This window comes from Lethenteron reissneri, chromosome 16 (assembly GCF_015708825.2).
Source record: "Lethenteron reissneri isolate LAM-NWPU_2019-01 chromosome 16, ASM1570882v1, whole genome shotgun sequence".
Taxonomy (NCBI): Eukaryota; Metazoa; Chordata; class Hyperoartia; order Petromyzontiformes; family Petromyzontidae; genus Lethenteron; species Lethenteron reissneri.
The window spans coordinates 12,631,089-12,656,055 of NC_083794.1; the positions used below are offsets into that span (position 1 = coordinate 12,631,089).

The window sequence follows — 24,967 nt, forward strand, 5'->3', positions numbered from 1 at the left end:
TTTTGAGGGATTCTGGGTTAGTCTCTGTCCATAAACAATGTCCGAATTACTGGCCCAAGTTAATGAATACGTTGATGAATAACTGAGCCCAGTTCAATTTCCATTTAAAGCTTTCGTGACTGCAGGTATTCATATTATTGGTTCTTTCGGTAAAGTCACGTAGAAGGGAAATAATAATAAAAATAAAACAATAAACTTATCGCGACGTTTCGATTGCAACGCAAACAATCATCATCAGGTGTGAAGAACCAGGAATATGGGCCCAGTTAATGAATAAGTTAACGAATAACTGGCCCAATTCAGACCAGGGGTGAAACTGGTCAGGCTCTTAGCCTGAGTTATCCTTATGCCTGAGGCAGTGTATAAGGATAACACTGAGGCAGTGTATAAGGGTAACGCATTAAGTGACGAAGGCAAGATACAGTGTAACTGTATTTAAAAAAGAAATAATTATCGAAATGCATCTTAATGCACGATTTTTAATGAAACATCTGCACATGTCGTATAAAGCAGTTGATGTTACACAATATGGAAATACATTATTTTGAACTCAAAAGTACGTAATAGAAGAAGAAAAAAACCACCTTAACATTTCCTTGCTGTGGGTAAACCGTTTTGCTGGTTGCATATACACACACACACGCACACAGTTCCATCTAAGTAATGAGAATGCAAATTAGCTGATTATTTAGCTATTGCGACAGGCTAGAAAGATTTGCTCCGAAACAGCCGAGAGACGTTTTTGTAATTTTCAGAGTCAAAGAATCAAGAAGCATGATAACGAAATTTTTGCGAAGGGAGGAGGGGTGTTTGGGGTGAAAAAATATCCCATGTTCAGGATGTGCCTTGAACACCCAGTGGCTCCGAAGAACTCATTTGATGGCTTTGGCGCGTGTCCCAAACAGCAGTGGTTGTGGCTCAGCACAAATTAGCCGTGCAGCAAAAAAAAGAGCAAGGGGCCTCTGACAAGACGGAGTGATTTTTATTTTCCAGCTCAAAAAAAAAAACCCGAACCACAAATCGCAGTTTAAAAAAGAAAGGACATCCAAAAATAAATCAGCGGCTTCCCGTCGACACAATGCTACGGCATCGATCACTTGCCATCCACGAGATTGCGGGCAAGACACATCTTCCCACGAGTCGTGTCATGCGTGAGCGTGATGTGCTGCCCTTACAATGCATATATTATATATATTATGGAGGGAACAAAGCGACACAGTGGCGTGCTCTCACGATTCAGGCATGCAATCGCGTCCCTTCAAAAACGCTCGAGAAAGGAGCTCTCAATAACCGTGTCAAAACGTTGCCATCACGTGATGGATCAATAGCGACGGAAACGTATTATTCCGTAAAGAATGTCTTACAAATGTGTATGGCCAACGGTAGAGTAGTTTATCCAAAGTGATGATTAGCGGTGACTTATTTGAAGTTTCGGATTCTCACGCTGGCGGAATGCCTGGGAGAAAGTTAGTATTCTATTACCGTTCTCTGCCAGAGCAAAGCAAAAAATACAGTTAGAATGACATCCACATTGTTTGTGACTAAAATGTTGACGCCAGTATTTGAGGCGACGGATACACGTTTCGTGCAATTAAAGTACAAAACACTGCAGTTGGATGCCTCAGTGAGCTACCCCTCTTGTTCCAGAGCATGATTTCCTAACTTCCCAGGAGACCTTACGTTTAAATCCAGCCCATGGAGGCACGACTGCAACTCATTCCCCTCTGGTGGTTGTTTGATTCCATTATGCTACGAGCATTGTGCTCTCATCCAAAATATATGTGTACATAAGCCAGGCATGAAAACCATTTTCAGCTAAAACTGTTCTCTACTTACACTTGATATGGCATGCACAACACTAAGCAGCTTAAAGCGCAGGGCACTGCAGACAATTGCTAGATAGTCGAGTGAAAGACCACTCTATATGGATATCCAAGGTAAGGCTTACTGACTGGACATTAGGACAATCTAAAATAAACTTGGTCCGTACGTAAGAATGACGTGATATAACACCTCGATTGGGGAGAGGTCCTTGAGGTCAACTCTGCTTCTGCATTGTCACTTATTATTCATTCGTAACCAATGGGTCTGGCACGTAAATGTAAAGTGCTGTTTCCATAGTGTTGATTACGTGGGGATACAAAATACAATTATGGCAATACATTTAATGAAATGCAAATTTCGCTGCACGTTAATAACGTGTTTATTTTGCAACTATTTGCTATTTTAAACGGACACACGCACACTTTGCGTGCATGGCGTGTGTGTGTGTTAATGTTGTGTGGAGAGTGGGAGTGCAGCGGTTAGCACGCTGCCCAATGAACCCAGAAACCCATGTTCAATACCCACTAATAATCAACAACGGTGACGATTATCCGAACCAGTCCGTAGCATCCCATAGATCGACTTGGCCTTAAATGGGTACTTGGTGCAACGTGTAAACATCACCACTCGGGAGACAAAGGTGACCGGGCATGGTGCTGGCCACACAACCTCTTTGTGTGCCGTGCCGGCCTCCGTAGGTGATCGCGAACAGCACTCGCCCCGACAGTCTTGTTAAGTCTTCTTGGTTCTGTCGGTAAAGTCATGTAGAAGGGAAATAATAAAATAATTAAAATTAAACATAATAAAAGAATTCTCACGACGTTTCGGCCACAACGCAAGCAGCCGTCCTCAGGTGAAGAACATGTCTGTCGGGGAGACAGCATCTTCAGACACCGAAAGAACCAAGAACCAAGAAGATGAATCCCTGCAGTCACGAAAGCTTTAAATCGAAAAGTCTTGTTAAGGCTACACGGGCGAGCTGAGTCTTCGTGCATGCACTTCCAGCGAGATGCTTTCCTTTTTCCACTCTTATCCGCCCCCCCACCCATCCTCCAAACAAATTACAGGCATTATGCATCATTACAGAGCACATCAAAAAAATGTTCCAGGACTTTGAAAAGTTGCTGACATTTTTATCTGACCGGAGCGCGATGACATCTGCGATAACGGTCTCGCTGCCGAGGGGTCAACCGAGCGCGTCCTGCGCGTTTGGCTTTGGTTTTCATCACATCACAGCGCTCGCACGGGGGAGAGGGGGCGGGGGGGGGTGTGAATTTCGTTTTGAGGCTTACAGACTGGCAAGTGGTCCTGCTTGCGTCTTCCATTGAGCGAAGGAGAGCTGGCAACGATAAAATACAGTTCGGCGGATGCTGCTGAGGTCACCCAGATCAAAGCCAAGCGGAACACACCACATTACTTTTATATTGCAGTGTCACTGAGCATATCAATCTGCATTGTGGTCGTTCGGGGAGCTGAAACTGTATTACATTGCTTTTTTTTTTCTTAGATCAAAGGGACATGAAATGGAACAAGTGGCTACATATATTTTTTTTATAAAGTTTCAACCGCTATCAAGCTGTCTACATTCAACAATGAATTCTGCGGTACAAGACCTATTTTTGCGGGAAAGTATTTGCCCGTCACTGTCGACCGAGTAGCCAAGCATGCGAGTTTGACGTTCTGTCTGGACCCCGCTATGTGCCTGTCTGTTTGTCATTGCAGCGCCCATTCCTGCACCCCATACGTTTTGTCACTTCGGGGGGCTGCATAGTTGCAAGTTTTGTTGTTGGCGGGAAGCTGTACAGGTAATTTTGACTTAAAACTGTACAGGTAATATTGTGATGAGGCTGCGATGAAAAAATTCGCAATGCCAGTGTATTGTAACTCTTGTGTGTTTAAAATAGCCGGGGTTTAATAACATTCGAAATGAAAATAAGAAAGGTAAAGAACCATTTTGAATCTTGGTAATGTAGGTAATATATTTCTGTGTCCATATTGTGAGAGCCTAAACAAATGATTCTTTAATAATGCTGTGTTTCATTTTTAAAGACCTATGATAAAATGAGAATTTTTATTGCTCAGCACAATTAAAATCGTTACTCACACCTAAAGGTTACAATGGTACAGAATTGGTGTTGGGGGGGGGGGGGGTCTAATTTAACGCATGTAAAACATATACACACATTCATAAACAGCAGAAAATACATATTGAGATGATAATAATAATAAACACACTAATCTGGTTCAAATATATTGCGTTTAGAAACATTGCAAAGCCACTTGAAGACCAGTAAATATACCAAAACTAAATAAATAATAGGTACGATCACCTCCAAAATTACTGCAATATTGGGCTTGTTTTTTTCTCCCTTTTCCACGATAAATTATTAAGCAATTTTTGTGTCACCGCTGTAAGATCCTCCACGGCATTACAAAAATTGCCCACCAAAATGAACACCATCCCCTCCTCACACAATTAAACCCATTATTCAGTCTGAGGCGAAGTGCAGAGTGTGTGCGGCAACGCGATGGGGAGGGGAACACACGGAGTGCAGCAGGCCATTCATCATCTGGCTCCCCGCATGTCTGTATGAGCTATCGTGAGCTTCCGGGGCACCCGCCCCTCTGTATTGTAATTTAACGAATTTCTTAATGCGGACATTAATCACCGCGTGTGGCTCTGGGGGGGTCAGATCTTATGGGCGTCGGATGGGAGGTGCGCTTGTGGTAAGAATTGCACATTTTTCTTGGGACACTATAAAATGGTAAGATTCCGTCCCCTCATCTCCAACAATGAAGAGATTTAGCAAAGCTTGCGCAAGAGCGGCCGTCTGGAATGCTCTTCCTTTCGATATTCAAAATCAACTGGAGCTAGGCACTTTTAAATCATCCACATTGAAAACTCATTTGTTTTTGTTGTGTTTAGTTTCTTGTCTTTCCCCAACACCTCCGATTAGCACAGTTGGCTATTTGCGATGCGAATGAAGTTCAGCATACGTACACACACGAGCTAAATACAAAAGCAGCATGCAACGCCGACCATGTGAAAGGAAACCATATATTATACATTATATTTTATTGTCAAAAGGATTTTTTTAAATCCAATACATGTTTTTTAAGCCACACGTGCATATGAGTGTAAATATAGAATTATTAAGTGTGATTCTTTGAAAGATGTACTTTTTAAATATAAAATAAAGAATGGACATCTCAGCTCGGTGGTCTCCATTGTGAAAAACATAAACGACCAGTAAGTCAATATTTTGAGTCCCTTTGTGATTTTGATGAAAAGATAATTCCAGCTTATTTGTTTCATTCCAGTTTATTTGCTGCTATCAGTATGCTATCATTACAGCAACAACAGCTTAATTAAGTGCTGTGTTTATACCACACGGAAGTTCAATGGCTCGAGAACTGCGCTATTAACCTGAATTCGATTCCTGGCCACGATGAACATCACATTAGTGATGTGTGATATCTAAACCAGTCCTACTGCCTCCCCACTTCTGACTCCCCCCCCCCCTCAATCTCTGCCCCCCCCCCACGCCCCCTCGCCCTTCCCTCCCTCCCCACCTGCCCCATCTCTCTCTAACTTCACCTATAACCACTGACCAGAATTGCGAAGTCTGGTCAAATGAACATCCCCCATGACTGATATGGCGAGGGAAGTCTGCCATCATCCAGGAGTGATTTTACAAAAAGGTCTGTAAATTATTATTTTAATTTTAAGTCAAGATGATTTTAATTTATTTTACGTTGACATCCCAGTATTGCACATTCGGGGACATGCCCATCAAATTGTCACATTGGCAGGTCAAACTGGGGGTGACATGTTCTGCACCCACAGGGAGGTTAAGTGGTTAATTAATCCATGTGTCCACGGAGTTGACATTACTGTGATGATGTCATGTAATAAAAACCCATAGAATACACAATGTTCGCATTGCAAAGACGTCCTCCCAGGATCAATGTATTATAACTGTGCTTATACGTAATATAATGCATTCTATCAGTTCATTATCATCACAAAACCGTGATCCATGCACTGCTGGATGAAGGCCTTGCTAAGTCATTGCCATCTCTCGTGATCTCACAGTGAAATAGATCCTTATAACCCCTGTATATGGGATGATCTCGTCACTGCAGTAGATGTCCACTTGGCCATTGCATGATGTCACTTGACCAACAGCCATCAACCCTGCCTAAAGAACATTTGCCTTTATTACTAACTAGTATATCTCTAACTTCGTTCAGTGTCACAAACACTGACATTTTTTTCTAGTCTTAATGCTTTTCCATGTGCTTATATAGACCCATGGCCAGCATTCAAATACAATCAAAGGTTTAATCAGCTCCGCTTAACTATTTGTGAACAACATTCTGTATATGTGTTATTTTAAAAATGCTACACATGTAGGTCATTAGGTGGCCCTTCAAAAAGCTGAAAAACATGAAAATCTGTTTGATTCTAGATTTGTGCTGTACGATGGATGGGGCAGCACAAGCCACCTAAATGGTGCAATTACCTTGGCAGTTCTTGATCTTATGTGTATTCTAGCATTGCTGTGTTGGATGATAATTTCTGCCATATAAGTGTCTGTCCTCATTTGCCAGAGTCTCAAAGCAATGTGTGTGTGTGAACAATTTATAAGGAAACAACAAAGGCTTGCTGAGACGAAACTAAAAGTAGGAGCCATCACTTTCGGCTGTCACTTGCACGTAATAATTTTAACACGGTTTGTTTATGTGCTCAGGTGGTGGGATCACGAGGAAGGGCGGAGGCCTTTATCCACCAGCGGATGGATTGAAGGTGATGAACGATGATGATTTTACTAATTCTAGTTATGTAATGATTGATTGAATCCTCGATTAAAAGTTGATTGTTCTTACAGTGAAAAAAATCGGCGATGTACAATTCATATGGAAAGTGTTTGCTAATTTATTGAGCACAATTGGAAAAACGAGGCACACGTTTTTTTAAATGCCATTAAAATGTAAAATAGAATTAAGCCATTAATACAATATCATCCTACAATTGTGACTAATCATAAAATCACAAGTATATTTGATGATATTTTGTAGAAAAAGTAGCAACTTTGCGATGGTGATTTTCATGTAAATGTTCTCCTATGTGGGAATATGTATACATGTGTGATAAGAGACAACCCGTATGTTTGAAAGCAGGATTTGAAAAGCCTCGTGACAAACATTTACAAATACCAAAAAAATTACCTTCCAAATGATCACACTCTTATTCTGGACCGATGCATTCACTGTAACACTAAAAATCTGTGGAGACACGAAATTAATCATATCACAGCTGAAACGGGCACCAAAGTGATATTGTGCGAAAGAAAAACCGCACCTCACCTCATGTGGTGGATTATTAATTGAATGCTGCAATGCTTTCATAGCGGTGAGTGTTGTGTTGGCCAAACGTATTTGCACATGAGACGATGCCACGGCTAATTAGTATTAGCACGGCGTGGCTGTTAACAACTAACCAGGACAAAGTTGTGTCATTGTAATTGTATTTAATTAAAGGAGGCTCCATTGTCCACTACACTAAGCAATGCAAATGTATCGAAAAAGACTCAGTGACCGTGATGAAAACAATGCATAATACGCTCAACTTCGAGCACAAATTAGTTTCCAATAAGCAGGGCTTTACCAAATGCTTTTTAAGCTGCCAACATTTAAGGATTGAATCGTGGTATTTTTAATGAAAACTTTTAAATGCTATGACATATTAAAGCGGACACCTTAAACATCCTTAATGTCAACTGCGTAACAAAGACTTTAATATCCTCAGTGCAAACACTGGGCCCAAACACTCATCAAAAAAATATGGAGCAGAAAAGTGTAAGGCTGAATGCTTAAAGCATGTTTTTTGATAATTTAAAAAAAATCACAAATACCAAAGGGAAACGTGTGGGTGCTATTTTTTGTGATAAAGATTTATTGATAAAAAAGACTCATATTTATGAATCAATAATACCTTAAGGTATAATTGTACAGTTGCTTTTCATGCTATTTCGGTGACTCATATGCTCATCCCATTATGGTTAGAGGCGAGTTAGGTCATTCAGGGATGAGGATACGCTGCGATTATAACATTCTACACTATTTCCTAGGTTTGCCGTGAGACAGGCGGGCGGGGGTGGGGGCAGGGGCGGGGGGGTGAAAAGCAAAACAAAGAATAAACACCGTTCATTTTGCACCGTTGTAATTTGAGGGCAAAGCTGTCACCCAACGGGGCATCATGCAGCAGTGTGAACATACGGTTGGTGACTCCACTGCTTCCAGGGGTTGACTGGCTCGTCTCCCGACAGCACGTGCGTCGTTGCACGAGCGCGCGTTTATCAGTGTGTGCATGTGTCAGCGCTTTGGCGCTTTGCCAATACGGCCGATCTGTCGTTGGGGAAGAGGCCTGACCTGTGGTATGACCTCATTGGCCTAGGGGCAGGGCAAGAAGCAATGCTGGCGCTTCTCACATGACGCGAATCAATGAGACATCCTATCAAGGCCAATTAAAACCCTCTTTGCTACTATCCTGCCTAAAATGGCCCTTTCCACCAAAAGCTGCACTCGACCTGAAATGCTTCGCCACACACACAAAGGCACAGTAACCTTATTGCATTTTAGTGATACTGTGGACAAAAATGTATTAAACCTGCCAACCCTGCTCATGTCCTTTCTTTTATTGCTGATATACCCCTACAAGCGATGTGCAGCCAATAGAAGCCATGGAAACAGTAAGGTGGCAGATTTGCAAAAGGCAGCTAAATAACTATCAGCTTCTGGAATAGGATTTGCATGCTGTGCACACTATGTATACTCATCAGTAACTGACAGTGTAATTTTGGGGCTTGCTGTAATGGGATTTTTTGTGATTTGCAATTTAAAATGCACGATGTGGATGTTTGAGTTATTGCTTTATTATGTTCAAGTCTAAACACCACATTTGTTCAGCCTATTATTAGACGGGAAAAGTTTTGCTCACGAGCCCGACTAATGAAAATCATTATATAAACACAATTATTACAAAATGATCATAATATGCAATTTTTTGCCGAGAATGTTTTATTTGCTGATATTTGCAGTCATCAGATAGCGATGCTCAATTTGCTCCCAGCTTGAAATGCGACATTACACGCTTAAGTGTTATGACTCAGGAAAGACAATAACCCATCAACATCAACAATAACAGAATCAGCAGCGGCTTCAACAGCGTGCAGTTTTCAATCCTCGGGACGAGAGATTACAGTAGTAATCCCCAAATATCCTCTTATGAAAGCCATCAATAAATGCTGGCTGATTGAACAAAAGGTAAATTGTCAAGTCGTGAGTTCCTCTTGAAATGTATGAATGACGCCCTAATGGCCCACCCAGAGCCCCTGGCAGTGGGTAAATTGGTATATAATGCACGGTGTCTCAGGCTTGGCTGTTATTGTTCTAACTGCCTGGGGATCGATGGGTTGCGACAGAGACATATGCGTGCGGCCTGCAGGAAACACAGGCAATCGATGAGCACTCAACAAAACAACATTCAACCCACCCTGCTCCTCCTTGCATCCAAACACCAACACCGGTGGAGCTACATGCCCCGCTCCCAACCCAGATACCATCCCCTGCCTTCACTGACCAGCACCTGCGAAAAATAACAAAAAATCCAGGTCACATGACACAAGCATGCCCATGCTGTTCCTTAAGTGGCAGCTGTGAGCACATCCCTTGTCAAGTTCATGGCAGATTTATGTTTCAAACTTACAACATCAGATTGAGCGCTGTTCACAAATTAATTTGCATAAATGCTACAACGAAGTATTTTTTGCTGAAAATACAGCAAACAGCGGGGTGAGTGCACAGGCCGATACAGGGGTCAATACCTTTCTGTTCGTATCCTATTAGCTGAGGATAGGTTGGTTTGGCAGATAACCATCATGGCGAGCATGAGGGGGAAGAATATGGCTGAGACAAGTGATCTCATGCATAATCCAGTTAATGGTTTTTGAGTGACTTCGACAGAACTGGCTGAGTAACCCGCGGTGCAGACCCATCCCGCCAGACTTCCCCATTATGTCCAGTGATGTGCTGACCGCGGCTGTCCATTAATGCCAGAAACACCATGGCAAAGGGCCCAACACTCCAGGGCCCACAGCGAGCAAAGGCTGCAAAAGGCCTCCCCACCACTCCGTGAGATGATGAGTGCGGGGGCCAGACCAAGGGCCCAAAAAAACCCCACCCATCAGGGCCCAATTACCCAGTAGCCAGACTTCTACCTGTGGGCCCAAGGGGGTCCAGGAGAGGGGCGGAGGTTGATTGCAGACTCAAAGGTATGTGAAACGGGCTCAAAATAATGTAAATTTAGACCTTCTGGCATGGCCGAGTGGAGAACAATGGGAAGATTATTTTTTTTTTTACAAACCTTGCAGCATAGGAGGTAATGTCAAAGAAAGCTTATTGAAAGGCTCTATTTGGGCTTCAAAACAGGTTGTTTGCCTGCAGAGGCAGAGGAATGTGCTCGTGAAATATAAAATGTTATTGTTAAACTTTTGTGCATAGGCTAAAAATGAATGAAAACATTAAAAGTACAGTAATTGCAACAATATACCTCTCCATACATCTTTGTGCAATTTAAAGCTTTTCTTAGATTTTTTTCCAATGTATCTGTCGTTGCCTATACTTCCTTTGCCAAACAATGCACATTGTTATAGCAGGTAACATATACTGATCAAAAACGTTTTCCTAGGCAAAACGATATTTTCAGTTTTTTTTTTACAAAAGCACTCCTATATACTCTCATCCGCCTGTCATCGTTTTGATCCTGGTTCTCATTCAGTAACTGCCCTAGCTATGCACACTGATGTGTGTTTTTACACTTGTGTTCTGCTGAATAACAGCTTCAATCGTTTGGATGAACTTGTGATGCGTGACTTTTGTTTCTCTCTCTTATGTATTCTGAGCCCCGCTAACCAGCCTTGTTTATGTAGTCCTATCATTTTGCGTAGTTCATATCCATTGCGTTTTATTGATTTGGTTACGTCTCAATTCGACACGAGCCGGGTACAAGACGGGGGGGTCTGGGCGCTACAGAAATTCCGCAGACCGAGGTCCGAACTCAGTGCTCTTGGGTTCTAAGAGGAGGAGATTGAGCTCACTGGTCCCTCGCACGTGGGCACTGTGTGTGACGAGATGTTAACTACCTCGCCTGGCACACGGGAGGACACGGGTTCAATCCCGACCCTGACGATGCCTGTACATTTGGAGGTTGCATGTTCTTCCCATGGTCACGTGGATTTTTCTCCGTGTCCTCTGGGTTTTCCCTCCACATTTAAAATCAACATCACGCATTTAGAGTATTTGCCTGCTATACATTTCCGCATGATAAGCCACTTCGTTGAGCTATCATTTGTGGCCAGGTCACTTCTGAAAAAAAGCTACATAGCTCAGTGGGCCTTACCTGGTCAAATAAAAAATTGTTATATTGGGAAGGGAGGACAAGGCAAGAGGAACTAAAGTAAAGGAAGAAAGGGGTGGGGGTGGGGGGAGTGTACATCACAATATCTACCAAACAAAATAACCTACACGCGCATATGCATTGCATTTTAGAACAATAATTGCCAATCTCCAATCTGAAATCTATAGTTAAGAACTGACACTAGATCTAAATAATCGAACCAAAAATAAACGAATTATGAATTTACAAAATGGCTATTCATGTAAGCATTCATACTGATTACATTACTTTTCTCACATATACATTATGGGGAAAATATATTTTAACGTTTCTATGAAAATCTTTGGAAAAAAAAGTGTCCGATTCTCTTCATAAATTTTGATTTTACTTTCTTCACGCAACCCTATTTTACTTCTTAAGTTTCTTCATGTAATAAATAATTGTTGTTATGAGAGCATGACAAACTGCATCAATGTCCACTGAGTTAGTCATGAAGACATGCATGTTTGGCATCGTGTAAGTTAACTATATTGTTACCTGCCTATATGTTGAAGTTTGGCTCCTACATTTTAAGTGTATGCTCTTATATTCACTAATGTCCTATAAATAGTTGATCTGCAGGCCACGTGTGGTGGGGTAAAGTGTGGGTTCTCCCACCTATCCCAAGAGGTATTGGGATAGGTTCATTCTAGTTGAGGCCCTTCTGCCAGCAGTGGCGGAAGAAAAATATTGTACCCTTGCATGTTATCACGAACTATGAATATATTTTGAAATAAAAGTGCCTGTATTTGGCAAACAAGTGCCCTTGGCCGATATTTTTAAAGAACATTTTTTTCCATGATTGGGCCACGGTTCATGCCCCCGGTCTTGTACATCCAATATACAACCCATTAACTTGTCCAAGCAGTGTGGAGGATGCACATCAGTAAACAACAACAACTCACTCACTCACTCACACCCACCCAACATCCCTACCTGTTTTCAATTACATGCAAACAATGCGTCATGATGGCAAGTGGCCAACGAAGGCCATAGTTTTTTCACGGATGTTTCATTTTGTAACGGGAAAAAAAGGTAACCGATAGTATTATCAATAATAATAACAACAACAACAACAATGCGAATCAGGGTTTACTTCCCATTATTTGATATTACAATCGCTCGGCCCTGTGAGAATGTAGCTTTAAACCAAGGCTCGGGCCCTCATTTGCGATCCCCTAGTGAGGATTTTCATGCTGCCCTAAACCGTTTAGGCATTGGTAATAAATCGGGTTAAAAATCTCCAAGTTCCCGCTCTGTTCCCGATGCGATGCATGCCCGGTGTGCGTAGCAATCAGGCAGGGGATTATCCCGTGTGTGCTTGTAATTACAGACTGAAATGAACCAATCTAATTACGTGGGCTGCTGTTATAATGCCGACGCACGATTCAATAAGCACTACTGGGATAAACACACAACTCAGCGGGAGGACCTTTGCCTTTCGACACTCACGCACAATTGTACAAAAAGGAGCTGACAATTACCCAGAAGTCTGTACACGCAGCTGTACATAAGTGACCATGACAACACAACACACGCACACAAAATCTGTCTCTTTGGTCTTTCAGCTGTTCGGTGCGTTTGATCTCGCAAGAACACAAGGGAGGGGGCGTGGAAAGAAGAAAAAAAAACTCATTGCATGCGATGCATACGCAACTTATCATTATGGAAAAAAAAACATTCAAGGTAGTGCCGTTAAAACGCAACTTTAACGCCCCATATTCCACGTATCTCTTTCGGAAAATAAAACGAACTTGCATTTATTGTTGTTCGAATTGCATTAGGATACCTGGCAGCGTTTGACGGTTACTTCATAAGCGGCAATTGGAAAATGACCGCTTTTATAAACCCGTTGAATGTGAGCGATACAACGACGCGCGCGGCACATTTTCCTCTCCTTGACGGTTTGTGTTCTTACATATGGAGGTAAACGTACGTGCCCTTTACACTTAACCCATGATGGGTGGCCTTGTCATTAATGTTTGCCCGTGGGTTTGGCGCACGGGAAGATGTGCTTGGAAAGTGAGGAAGGCGGCTTGCAGGCAAGATGAAGTGTGGGAGGAGGGAGGGCATGCGGTTGGTTAGTTAAACTGGCATCTGGCCATGCAGCGCCGAGGTGAAGAGTGATTATTGGTGGATTTGCACGGAGGGACATACGGCACGCTGCGCTGGTCACAGCATGAAGTGGTTGGATTTACTCCGCTAAAAGACTTTTTGCAAGCAAAAGCGGACCCCACCTGATTTAAACGCTATGACTGAATGTCCCATTGTTGACTGGCCTCTTTACGTTGCTGTTTGTCTTCTGTGCTGATGCACAGCTGAACCTTATGGCAGCACCCCGGGGTCCCGTAAGCCCCCGGCTCTCGCATAAACTGCGTTGCGACGTTATTTTATGTCTGTTGCAGGCGAACGATACGGCAAAATCTATTCCTCTCGACGAGCTCAACACGATGCGCTAATCAAAGTTTCAAATTTAGATGTAAAGCTTTCGTGACTGCAGGGATTGATATTCTAGGTTCCTTCGGTGAAGTCACGTAGAAGGGAAATAATGAAATAATAAAAATGCTCACGACGTTTCGGCCACAACACAAGCAGCCGTCCTCAGATGAAGAACAGAGCTGTCGGAAAAACAGCGTCCTTATTGTGCTGTCTTTCCGACAACTCTGTTCTTCACCTGAGGACGGCTGCTTGCGTTGTGGCCAAAACGTCGTGAGAATTTTTAGTATATTTCGATTTAAAGCTTTCGTGACTGCAGGGATTCATCTTCGTGGTTCTTTCGGTAAAGTCACGTAGAATGGAAATAATAAAATAATAAAAATAAAACATAATCAAATAATTCTCACTGTGAGAATTTTTTTTAATGTTTTCATTTTTTTTTTATTATTTCCCTTCTACGTGACTTCACCGAAAGAACCAAGAATACAAAGTTTCAAAGTTGTGTTTCTTCTGCGCATTCGTCCTCGCTGCTGCGCTTGGACACAACACGACACGACAAAACGATCCGCGCCACGTGGGTCGCGACGTTAATGTACGCGGTGGGACGGAGTCGCTGAAAATAAATGCACAGTAATTGCGATTTTGACTTTCGTTTATTCGGGACCCCGGGGTCCCGCCATAAGGTTAAATTGACCTCCCTTGCAAACTAGCTGGGTAACTGGCTAAACGGGACTTTCCACTTAATACGTAAATATTGATTGATGTTAACACCTGTGGTGTGCTGTGTTTTGTTAACAGGACTTACAATAAACGCCATATCGCCACGTGCTGTGCGTTCTGTCAATCAGTGATGATAGAAAATGCACTTTAACTTTTCATAAGCATGACAATTGTTCGGTAGGGACTGTTTCCTTCATTCTGTCTGTCTGAACATGATATGTTCTGGGTCATTCCTAATTAAAAACATTCACGACTTGTTTACTTGGCTTCCTCACACGATGTTCCTTTTCCCCTTCCTGCCGACTGCGATCCCACCCGAACACCCGCCTCTCGCCGCGCACAATATATTCAGTAAGGTCTCTAACGAGGTTAACTTAATGATGCTGTCAGCGTGAAAGTGAGGGGATGCGATGAGCAGAAAGGATGGCGGGAGAGGCGGTGATCTCGGCAGCAAGCAAGGGAGGAAAGGGGACAGATTTTATTGAGTAATCTAGAGGCCTATTTGATTTATTTTTTATTATACCGTGGACGTTATAAATGCATTTTGTATTGATTAACCTTCCGAGAGCCTGGATATGTTGCAAAACTAAAGATCACAAGCTTCAAATTAGCAAAGGCGGATCTAATTGTTGACAGTCCAATATGGAAATGATGCTCCATTACTTTTAGTATACTGTACAGTACTTCTTGGTTCTTTCGGTAAAGTCACGTAGAAGGGAAGTAATAAAATAATAAAAATAAAACATAATAAAATAATTCTCACGACGTTTCGGTCACAACGCAAGCAGCCGTCCTCAGGTGAAGAACAGGTTTGTCAGAAAGACAGCGTCTGAATGAACACCACCAGGCTTGGCAGCGTATATTTAAGCTGGGTTGGAAGGGGAAGAGCGCCCCGACAAAGGAATTCGCATATCAAGAGGAATCTAGCATACCCATGGGAAATGCAGGTATGCGACCAGTACCACTTATGCCCGTGCATTATGCAGGAATAGCAGCATCAAAGGGAGGGGATATGGGAAATGCAGGTATGTGATTAGCATACCTGCATTTCCCATGGGTATGCTAGATTCCTCTTGATACCGAACGAACCAAGAAGATGCATCCCTGCAGTCACGAAAGCTTTAAATCGAAACTGTACAGTACTCTTTTCAAAGATTGGAGACATCATACATCTTTATTTGGTTACAATAATTTACGTTGTACTGCACATATACATGCTTAGCCGAGTTGTGTAAGAGAAATCCTGTTGTAAATAAATCCCACGGCGGGGAGGGCGGGTGTAATGCACATTAAAAAATGTCTTTTATTTGTGCGAGTAAAAGAAAGAGGGGTACACGTAGATTAGAGATTGTACAGAGGTCAATGTAACAATTCAATATGTTCATAAAAGTGAGCTTGGGCTGAACCAAAAAGGACTCGCGTGTTAAACCACATTGCCTTAACATAAATAAAAAAAATGTATGTTTAATCGATGCCATTTTTGGGATATGGCCCTTCTTCATAGCACTAGTTTATGTGCTATGAATAAGGGCAATTGTTGTCAAGTGTGTTGTTTTTGTTGTTAATTGCGCTTGTGCACCAATGCCAACGCAGCAGCGTCACAAAATAAATGTGTTTAATATTGGGCGTAGGAGACATCGCTGGAAGATATAATGGCCGATAGCCGAGGATAATGATGGAGAGGCAGCCAAGGAAGGGAACGTGTCCGATCGCTCCATCTCCTCGTCCACCGAGGAGATGGAGCCGTGAAATCGGCTCGTGTGCGGGTGCTGGGTGGATTATTTCGAAGTCAGATTGTGAAATATGGCGATGACTCCATGAGGATAATAATGAAGAGAAAAAAAACTACTTTATTAAATATAAACTGCAAATGCATAACGTAACATAGCCAAACTGCAACAACATTTTAATTGCACTCTAAATATATTTTATAAAATATAAAAGCATACTGTCTGTAGATGGTAAATCGAAGCATTGTGGAATTTTCTGTCAATGTAACTGATAAACCATAATACATCCATCATACATTTTTTGGGGGGTTAGATCGCGTAAATATATAAATGTGTCGTTAAGCCCACCATATTTACGTGATCTAACCCCCAAAAAAACCTGTATTATGGATGATATTGGTCGCGAAAGCCTACGTGTTAAAGTAACTGTGAACATTCATTATACATTTTCAGCACGTGTAATGAGTATTTACTGCTAAATTAATACCAAATTTTCACTCACATTTTTAACGATCATATCAGTGTACTTGCCAAGAGGAGAAATATTTAACTGGTCCCATGTCAATTGATCCACCTTGAGAAATGAGAGTCCTTCATTACTACGGCACACAGACACTGCGACATCACTGAGCAGTTTACAGCTCCGGGCAACATGCGGCCAGAGAACGAATGTGCCCAGAAGCAGTGAACTACGATGGTCAAAATGTGCCCGGGTCCTTGTGGTCTGTCTGCCCGGCGTGCCGGAGAAGGATATCTCCACTTTACAGCTGGGTTACGAGCCATAAACAGGCAATGAATTATTTATCGGTTACGGGAAGGCTGTCAGCACTCGGGGCGGGTGGATGGCCCGGGGAATTTGAAAAAGAAGAAAAAAATCCGGCACATCCTGCGCCCCACGCGCGAAAGTCGTGTGCCACGTTTTCGGGGGTTATTCGGCTCTATGCGCCAGTTGAAGTGGCCTTCAGAGGATAGCAGATGTACACGATATTATTGCTCTCTCTAACGCTGCTCTCATTTTGTCCGACCGCGCACTTTCTGCCCAGGCTGAGATTATGCCACTGGCATTGCTAATGCCGTGCAAAATTGAATTGCGCCGAGATTAACTCGACGGCAATGGCCATCCTTCCGTTATATTAAAAATACACAATGAAATCCAATAATTGACAGTCATATCAAAGCTTCCGTTTAGTCTTCATTTTGCAATATAAAACTCCTCTTATTAATATATTGCAGCGATGGCCGAAGAAGGCGGAGGAGGGGGGGGTTGGTGCGCGAGCGAGTGACATACAGTTAAATAAAATGTGCGGAAATCATTCAGGACTGTGAGAAAATATGTTCCGCACAGACATAGCATAAGTATGGAGTTGGTCTAGAGGGAAGTTTGTGACTAATGATAACTTCCTCTTAATGCCCCCCTTGAGAAATCACTTTAATTACAGATCACAGCTTAAGGTGCTCCTCCCCTCTAAGTGTTTTTGTTAAACCATCATTAATATTTAAGACCTTTTCCGCCCTCCTAGCTCTCTCGATCTCTCTCCTGTCTCTTTCTCTTTCATTGTTTCCCTGTGATTTTTTCACATCCATCCTTTCCCAAATTGCTATCATCTCCGCCACTCTTCTTTTCCGAGCGAATTTATCCTCACCTTTATCGCATTCCATTTATTCGGTGCACAAACACATGCTCCTCCGTCTTGTATGCCATATGTTTTCATGCTGTGTATATACATTATAAATGCTGTCTGATGTTTCATCAATCCTTCATTCTGCCCCCCCCCCCCCTCACATCAATGTCATCGCACCCGCTGAAATTATTTGATTTTCTCCTCCTTACAACTTCAGCCTCTCCTTTCGTTTCCATTTTTCATGCTTGCGTATCCACGGCACACTCTCCATTGTAGTCAATCTATGTTAATGTATTCTCGTTTATTAATCCCCTATCTACAGTTCCCACTTCCCTCTGCTGATTCAATGACCTCATAACCCCCATACCCTCTCCAAAAACCTCAGAATCCCTTCGGCATACAGGTGAAGAATATGAGAGTATTTGTTACCGTCACGAGCCTCAAAGTCTCCCAATTCACGGCAAACTCATTCACCAAATCGAGATGATATGTTATGGAAACGTTGCTGCACAAATGATGGCATGTAGGACATTATACATGCTCCATCCTCCAATCTCTTTAACGCAAGTGGCTCCCCACTGCACATTAGGTAATATGGGAATTGACTTCCAACAAGGCGATTTAGAACAACCCGGCATGAGCCACAACCCACCCGACACCTGCAGTCATAACTCACTCCTATTCTGCAACAAACAAACAAAAATCCTGTTACACCAGCATTGCAGTTTAACACGTAGTCGGCAACTATCGCCAACCAATGTTCATAAGAGGTTTTTTTGGGTTAGATCGCGTAAATATATAAATGTGTCGTTAAACCCGCCACCACCCGACCCGGCCAATTAGTGAAGTTTGTCATTTAAACAGAACCTGCCAATTCTAGTACAACACACCGGTGTGTTGAAGAGCAAATCCACGACATTTACAATCTGAGTACAACGTTTGGCCAGTAATTACTAGTCAAAGCGCACAGGTGTGTTGTACTAGTAGCGAATTGGCATGTTCTGTTTACGTGACAAACCTTACCAGCATTGCATGTTCCTCTTTCAACGAAAGCAAACGTGTTGCTCTTCTAAATAAATATATATAGAAGCCTGCAAGAATTCGGCAAATGATCCGCCCAGGTGAAAAATGTGGCTTCCATCACATATTATATTAGCAAACAAGGGATTACGAACAAATCAGTTCAGATGTAGCTACGATCTCAACACATGAGTCTGTTGACACATACACGTCCTATTGTGGTGTTCTGGCAAGCAAAAGGGCAGACGAATAACGTGCCTTCAATTTGTGAACTCATCGAGTGCTACGCAGTCAATCAGGTGATCGTTTTATATAAAACGAGAGATGCTAAATAAACTAATAACCGCGTGTAAAACGCGTAATTTGAATGGAGAAAAATGGGTATAAATATAGAGATGGAAGAGCAAACATGGCAACGCAAGCTGGTCTTACATTATCATCTGTACATCTGCACATATGGCTACGGACTCCCCGTGGCTAAGGGAGGTCCCCACAGAGTGCACAGAAATGAAATAACCAAAAGGCAATTTGTGTGCCAATGAACAAAAAACTAGCGGCTAGAACTCACCCTCCGAATTTAGCAAACACAGCTGGCAATGCCTTTGCTGATGGAAATTGCGCACCAGTCAAACTCGACACAAAATAAAGTGCCAAAGATCTAAGGGTGGTGGCCTGAAGGATGAGAACACGACCAAGATGAGAACCGTTGTGGAAATGGAGCCTCGATATTCGCTCATTGCAGAACTGAGACAGATTATGGCATCACAGGTCAGCGAGAGGTGGCAACGATGGTGGGGGGGAGGGCGTTCGTTCGACGGTAGATTTATCGACGGCTCTCGATGTATATTGATTGATGATTATGATGATGATGATGCATTTTCAGGCCTTTGTTAATCCACTGCTGGATGACAGCTACCCCATTCTGTGTCGGTAATGGGGGCTGTTTGGCCATACTTGACGATGCTGGTCAGTGTGGGTTGAAGAAGGAGTCAGCCAGACACGGTTCATGTATCAATAACCACCGATTCCAGCCGTGGCCAGGAATTAAACTCAGCGAGCACAAACCACTGCTCCACTAAATGTTTTATATGCAGCATATATAGGATGGCCCAAAAGGCAGGACACAAGGTGATTTCATTTATTTTAACACTAGCATAATATGTTACTTCGTTATTCTTTAAGTTTATATTTCATCGGTGATCATTATTAATATCAATTTGTATTATTCTTCCTGTGGGGTCACTTCAAATCTGTCATTTAGAAAATTCCACCAAGAACCATGAACGTATCGAGACACCAAAAACACAACGGACGAACGTTTAAACATTACACCTCTTTTTAAATTCTTAATTTCAAAAGATATTTCATACTAACATTCATGTTAATGGCAGTCAGTTTGAACATTTGTTAAAATAATGAAGCAAAGCAACGTCTTCAGGTGGCAACCGTCACAGCAAAATTACTGTAATTTGCTGTGACGGTGCCACCTGAAGACGGAAGCTTGTGTTGCCTCTGAAACGTCGTGATTTAATTTATTTTTATTTTATTTTTTACCTACGTGACTTTACCGAAAAAACCAAAGAGTATGGACCCTTGCAGTCACGAAAACTTCAAATCTAGAAGCAAAGCAACCCTGTGTGTCCTGACTTTTGGGCCATCTTGTATATACTGTTTTTTAGTGGAGCAGTGGTTTGTGTAAGCTGAGTTTAATTCCAGGCCACGGCTAAAATCGGCGGTGGCTGGCCCCTTCACCTACTCAAACTGACCTAACTAGTCAAGTATGGTATATAAAGCACAGGCACAAGTCCACGTTAATTGGTGTGATGGAAAACAAATAAAAATCCCCACAAGAATGTTGAGGCTGTGCAAGCTTGGCTTGGCTTGATGAACGAATTCTCTCTATGAAAGATTGTGGGAAGGACAAAGTGGAATGCCCCCTTTAATCACTCGATCTGACCCCCTGTGGATTACTTTACTGAAGGGTCATCAAAAGTCAGTGATCTGTAAGAGCGACCAGACAGCTGAGGACTGAGAGGACAACACTGAAGGGAAAAGTGGAACAATTACTCAAGCTGGCTCAGAAAAGCTCTCTCAACCTGTTTTCTTTGGCCAAACTTCCGTTACTTTTTCAAAGGCGGTGTTTTTTTTCCCTCAGCAAATATGCAATATTTTCCACGTGCATCGGCCTAATTTAATTTGTACAATTAGTTGCGAAAAATATATAAAACCTAAAAGATTATGATTTTCATAATGAGAGGCTTAGTTTTTAAGTAGGCCACGTATTATATTTGATAGCCAAATGAAGCTCATTTAAATTGCCGGGATAGCCACAGGCTGACAAGTCACGTGGCTGAAAATAAGATAAAATACTGCAGTAACGCAGCCTAATTTTCTATTCAGCTCGAAGGCAAGCCACAGCCAGTCCCGTTTCAAAGCTCTGCCATTAGCTGTGATGTACTGCTGTATACATTAGCAGGGTTAAATAAAATTCACGCTTTAAAAGCCATCCTGTCAGAAGGAAGGAATGCACTACACTGGAGTCAAGGTTCCACTGCAGTTGGGGGTCTGTGCCTTGAAGTCGGATTGTGCTCAGCTAAATCTGTGATGTGGTCTACATGTACATGCATTTAATAGCATTTGCATTTTCCCTCTAAGCAATAGACAAAACGCGATGCTGATATCGGTGCCTGTAGTCTAGACTTGAATATTTTTTCAAGCGTTAACGATAAAGATGCACGTCATCGTGTCATACATGCGCTGCGTTATGCTTTGACTTTCTCACGCAGTAAATTTACAGCAAATTACTATGAAGTAAATGAGCTTCTTCAGGAAGGCGTAGCAAATGCGCTGTCCACGACAACACGTGCACACGTTGTATTCCTGACTGCGTGTGCTTACACCAACAGGTGTATGGAGCTCCAGTCAGTCAGTGCGCCACAGAATGTTTCGGATCTTTGAGTAATTTGGGCTCTAATTTGAACGGTGACATGAGTAAAATACATCTTCGGTGGGGAGGAGGTAATTTTCGACATTACCTGGAAGGCCAGAGGCATTTAGCTAAACACTGCACATCTTTCCACGCTGACGAATGAGTTGGGCACTTAGCTAGAGAACCGAACGTGAATGCGACTGTACGAAGAAAGAAAACTCGGTACTCTCATGAAAAAAAAAACATGGGTTTTACATTAAAGTTTCTCAACGATAATCTTTGAAATTTTATTGAAAAAACGTATTCCCTTTCTTTTCAAAAGACACGAAAACTATGCACTCTAGTTTCTCAGGGTGCATTACCTAACCAATTCATCACCACTTCTTTCACCACCATGCATGTCTCGGTTTTTCTTTGGTCATGCAAACTCAAGCTGTGCAGAAAAAATGTCAGACGCATATTATTATTATTAAACATTAAATTTAAATGTAACTAATTTACGTGTTCTAATGTGTTGAAAAGCCCATTACGCTGGATGTCGTGCTAACGGTGCTTGCTGCCCAGGTATTGAATGTATGGTTGCCCTTCTTTCGCACCGTACGTTGCCAACTGTGCTAATCGGAGGTGCGGAGAGAAAAATGTATTAGCAGAGAAACATTTTTTTCATTTAAAGCTTTCGTGACTGCAGGGATTCATATTCTTGGTTCTTTCGGTAAAGTCACGTAGAAGGGAAACAATGAAATAATAAAAAAATAAAACAATAAAATTCTAACGACGTTTCGACTGCAACACAAGCAATCATCATCAGGTGTGAAAACCACAGCAAGAAAATTATTTTATTGTTTCCCTTCTACGTGACTTTACCGAAAGAACCAAGAATAGAGAAACTATTCTTCACAAATATTCCCTCTGCATATCCTCATGCACGTCTTCCCATCCACCAGGATTCTCACCGCCACGGGAAGTCACACAGCAAGGCCTTTAGAACCCACTCGCTTAACCTTCAACGATGCAACTGCAAGCCTCATGCTGATGATGATGATGCTTGGGAAAGCCCAATGGAGTTCACGAAAAGTAACAAATACCTCGTGAGAGACCCGAAGATGAAGAAGATCCCTGGCATCGATCTGCCACAAAGATTATGAACTACAACCCATGAACCCGCATTCGCACCTCCGATTAGCATGGTTGGCTACATACAGCGCGAAAAAAGTTCAACATAATACATACATCAAAAAAATACTTCATGCACAAATTGAAACTTCAACATTCTGTGGGTGTGTGACTGTGGTCACCCAGAACAGACCGCGGGATATTAAACGGCTCAATAGCCCGGTTCACGAATAAGAAGGAGGCATAATCACAATGACACACTTTGCTACTCCTGTGCAATCATCTTGGCTCAACCACCTCAATGTAAATGTATAGTTGTTGCTCTACTTCAACGTCAGTCGTAAGAAGAAGAAGAAAGTTCAGCATGATGTCCAATGCTTTGCTGGGAGCTTACATTTTATGCTCTTCGATTCCTGAAGAATCTCCCAGGAGCATGTCGTGAATCATCGAATATTATGCTCAAATTCCAACAGCTTCTCTTCAAGCTGCTTAGTTAGCATTCAGCTCTCCGAGCCACACAATAATACAGACACTGCACGGTGGGAATTTCAGCGAAATGTTAATAGCATCAGAGAAGGAAACTGGCACTATTTGGACACACGTACGATGGGCAACAGCAGGAAAATTAAAAGTGTTTTTCGGAAAAATGGTAGGAACTGGAAAGAGAGGAAGATCTCACAGAGCACGGCTTGACGACGACATCACGTGTTCCTAAGTGTGTGTGTGTGTCTCTCTGTGTGTCTCTGTGTGAGTCTCTCTCTGCTTGTGTGTCTGTCTGTGTGTCTCCGTGTCTATGTTTTGTCTCTCTCTCTCTCAAATTTTGCAATCTTTGGAAGAACGTTAATCAACCAGGCGGGGTGTTGACTGTTGTGTTGGCCGACTCTGTGTTGTATTGCATTATATTTCCAAGTTTACTATGTTTTTTTATTCATTTGTACCTGATGATGGTTGCTTGTGTTGCAATCGAAACCACGTGTTCTATTGCTATTTAATTAAATTTCTTTCTACGTGACTTTACCGAAAGAACCAAAGAGACATCACAAGAGATTGGTGCCAGAAATGCGTGGCCAACTACTTGAGCACATTGGCACAAGACAGAGGAAAGTGGAAACAAATGACGAAATGTATAGTGGACTTCTAGATTTGAAGCTTTCGTGACTGCAAGGATTCATATTCTTAGGTTTTTTCGGTAAAGTCACGTAGGTAAAAAAATTAAAATTAAAATTAATTTATTTTACTTTTATTAATTTTTATTTTTATTTGTTATCTACGTGACTTTACCGAAAAAACCTAAGAATATGTATAGTGGACACCAACGGGCTATCTGCCCATGGATCCTGGTGGTGGTGGTGATGATGATGAAGAAATGCCACCAAGTAATAGCCTCACTTTACAAACAGCTAAACAGGATTAGCTTTGTCTAAACAACAATTGTTTTTGTTAATCTCGTGCCAACTGTTGAAGGTAAAGGGGGTGAGCAGGGGGGAGGTGGCCATGTGGCGCAGCGAGGGGCAAGGGGAGAGTGGGGAGGAGGACATAGCAACCGATGCCATGGGGGGGGGGGGGGGGGTAGGGGGGCACACGTGTCAGCCCGGAACCACCGGTCGTAGAAATGTGGAACGAACTTCCATTCGAAATCTCATGGACTATCCAGAAGCTCATTAAATAACGTGACATACCCACAGTGCGAGTAAAGAATTGTTAATTTAAAATAGACAGGCACAACTACTGCCCCTTTATCAATCCATTAATCCATTGTTGGATGAAGGCCACCCCAGACCACGCGGCGCATGAGGGATTATTTGACAATATAGCTACTTCCCTATGCTGATCAGTGTGGGTTGGTGAAAGCGGGACCATAGACATAGGAGCATTGTACTGTACAAGGGATTTTGCTGAACTGGATTCTGCTGTCAGCAGAATCTGCAGCAGGCTACAGCAGCCGTAATGCTAAGTGGTCACCCATTCGTGCGCTATCCGGGTCCAATACTGCTTAGCTTCTAAGAAGTTGACAATGTCCAGTGATGCCTACTTTATTGCGGGCGATATTGGCACATCAAATAAAGATTGATTG

The 24,967-nt window shown here is 42.4% G+C and overlaps 1 long non-coding RNA gene across 1 annotated transcript; it reads right to left on the reverse strand.

The window, feature by feature from the left end:
- Positions 1–1,014: 1,014 nt before the first annotated feature.
- Positions 1,015–9,596, reverse strand: LOC133343005 (uncharacterized). The gene is made up of 3 exons (XR_009755213.1): positions 9,383–9,596; positions 7,057–7,113; positions 1,015–2,572 (listed from the first exon to the last, which is right to left on the reverse strand). It is a non-coding gene; the product is annotated as an uncharacterized LOC133343005 (long non-coding RNA).
- Between the last annotated feature and the right edge of the window lie 15,371 nt (positions 9,597–24,967).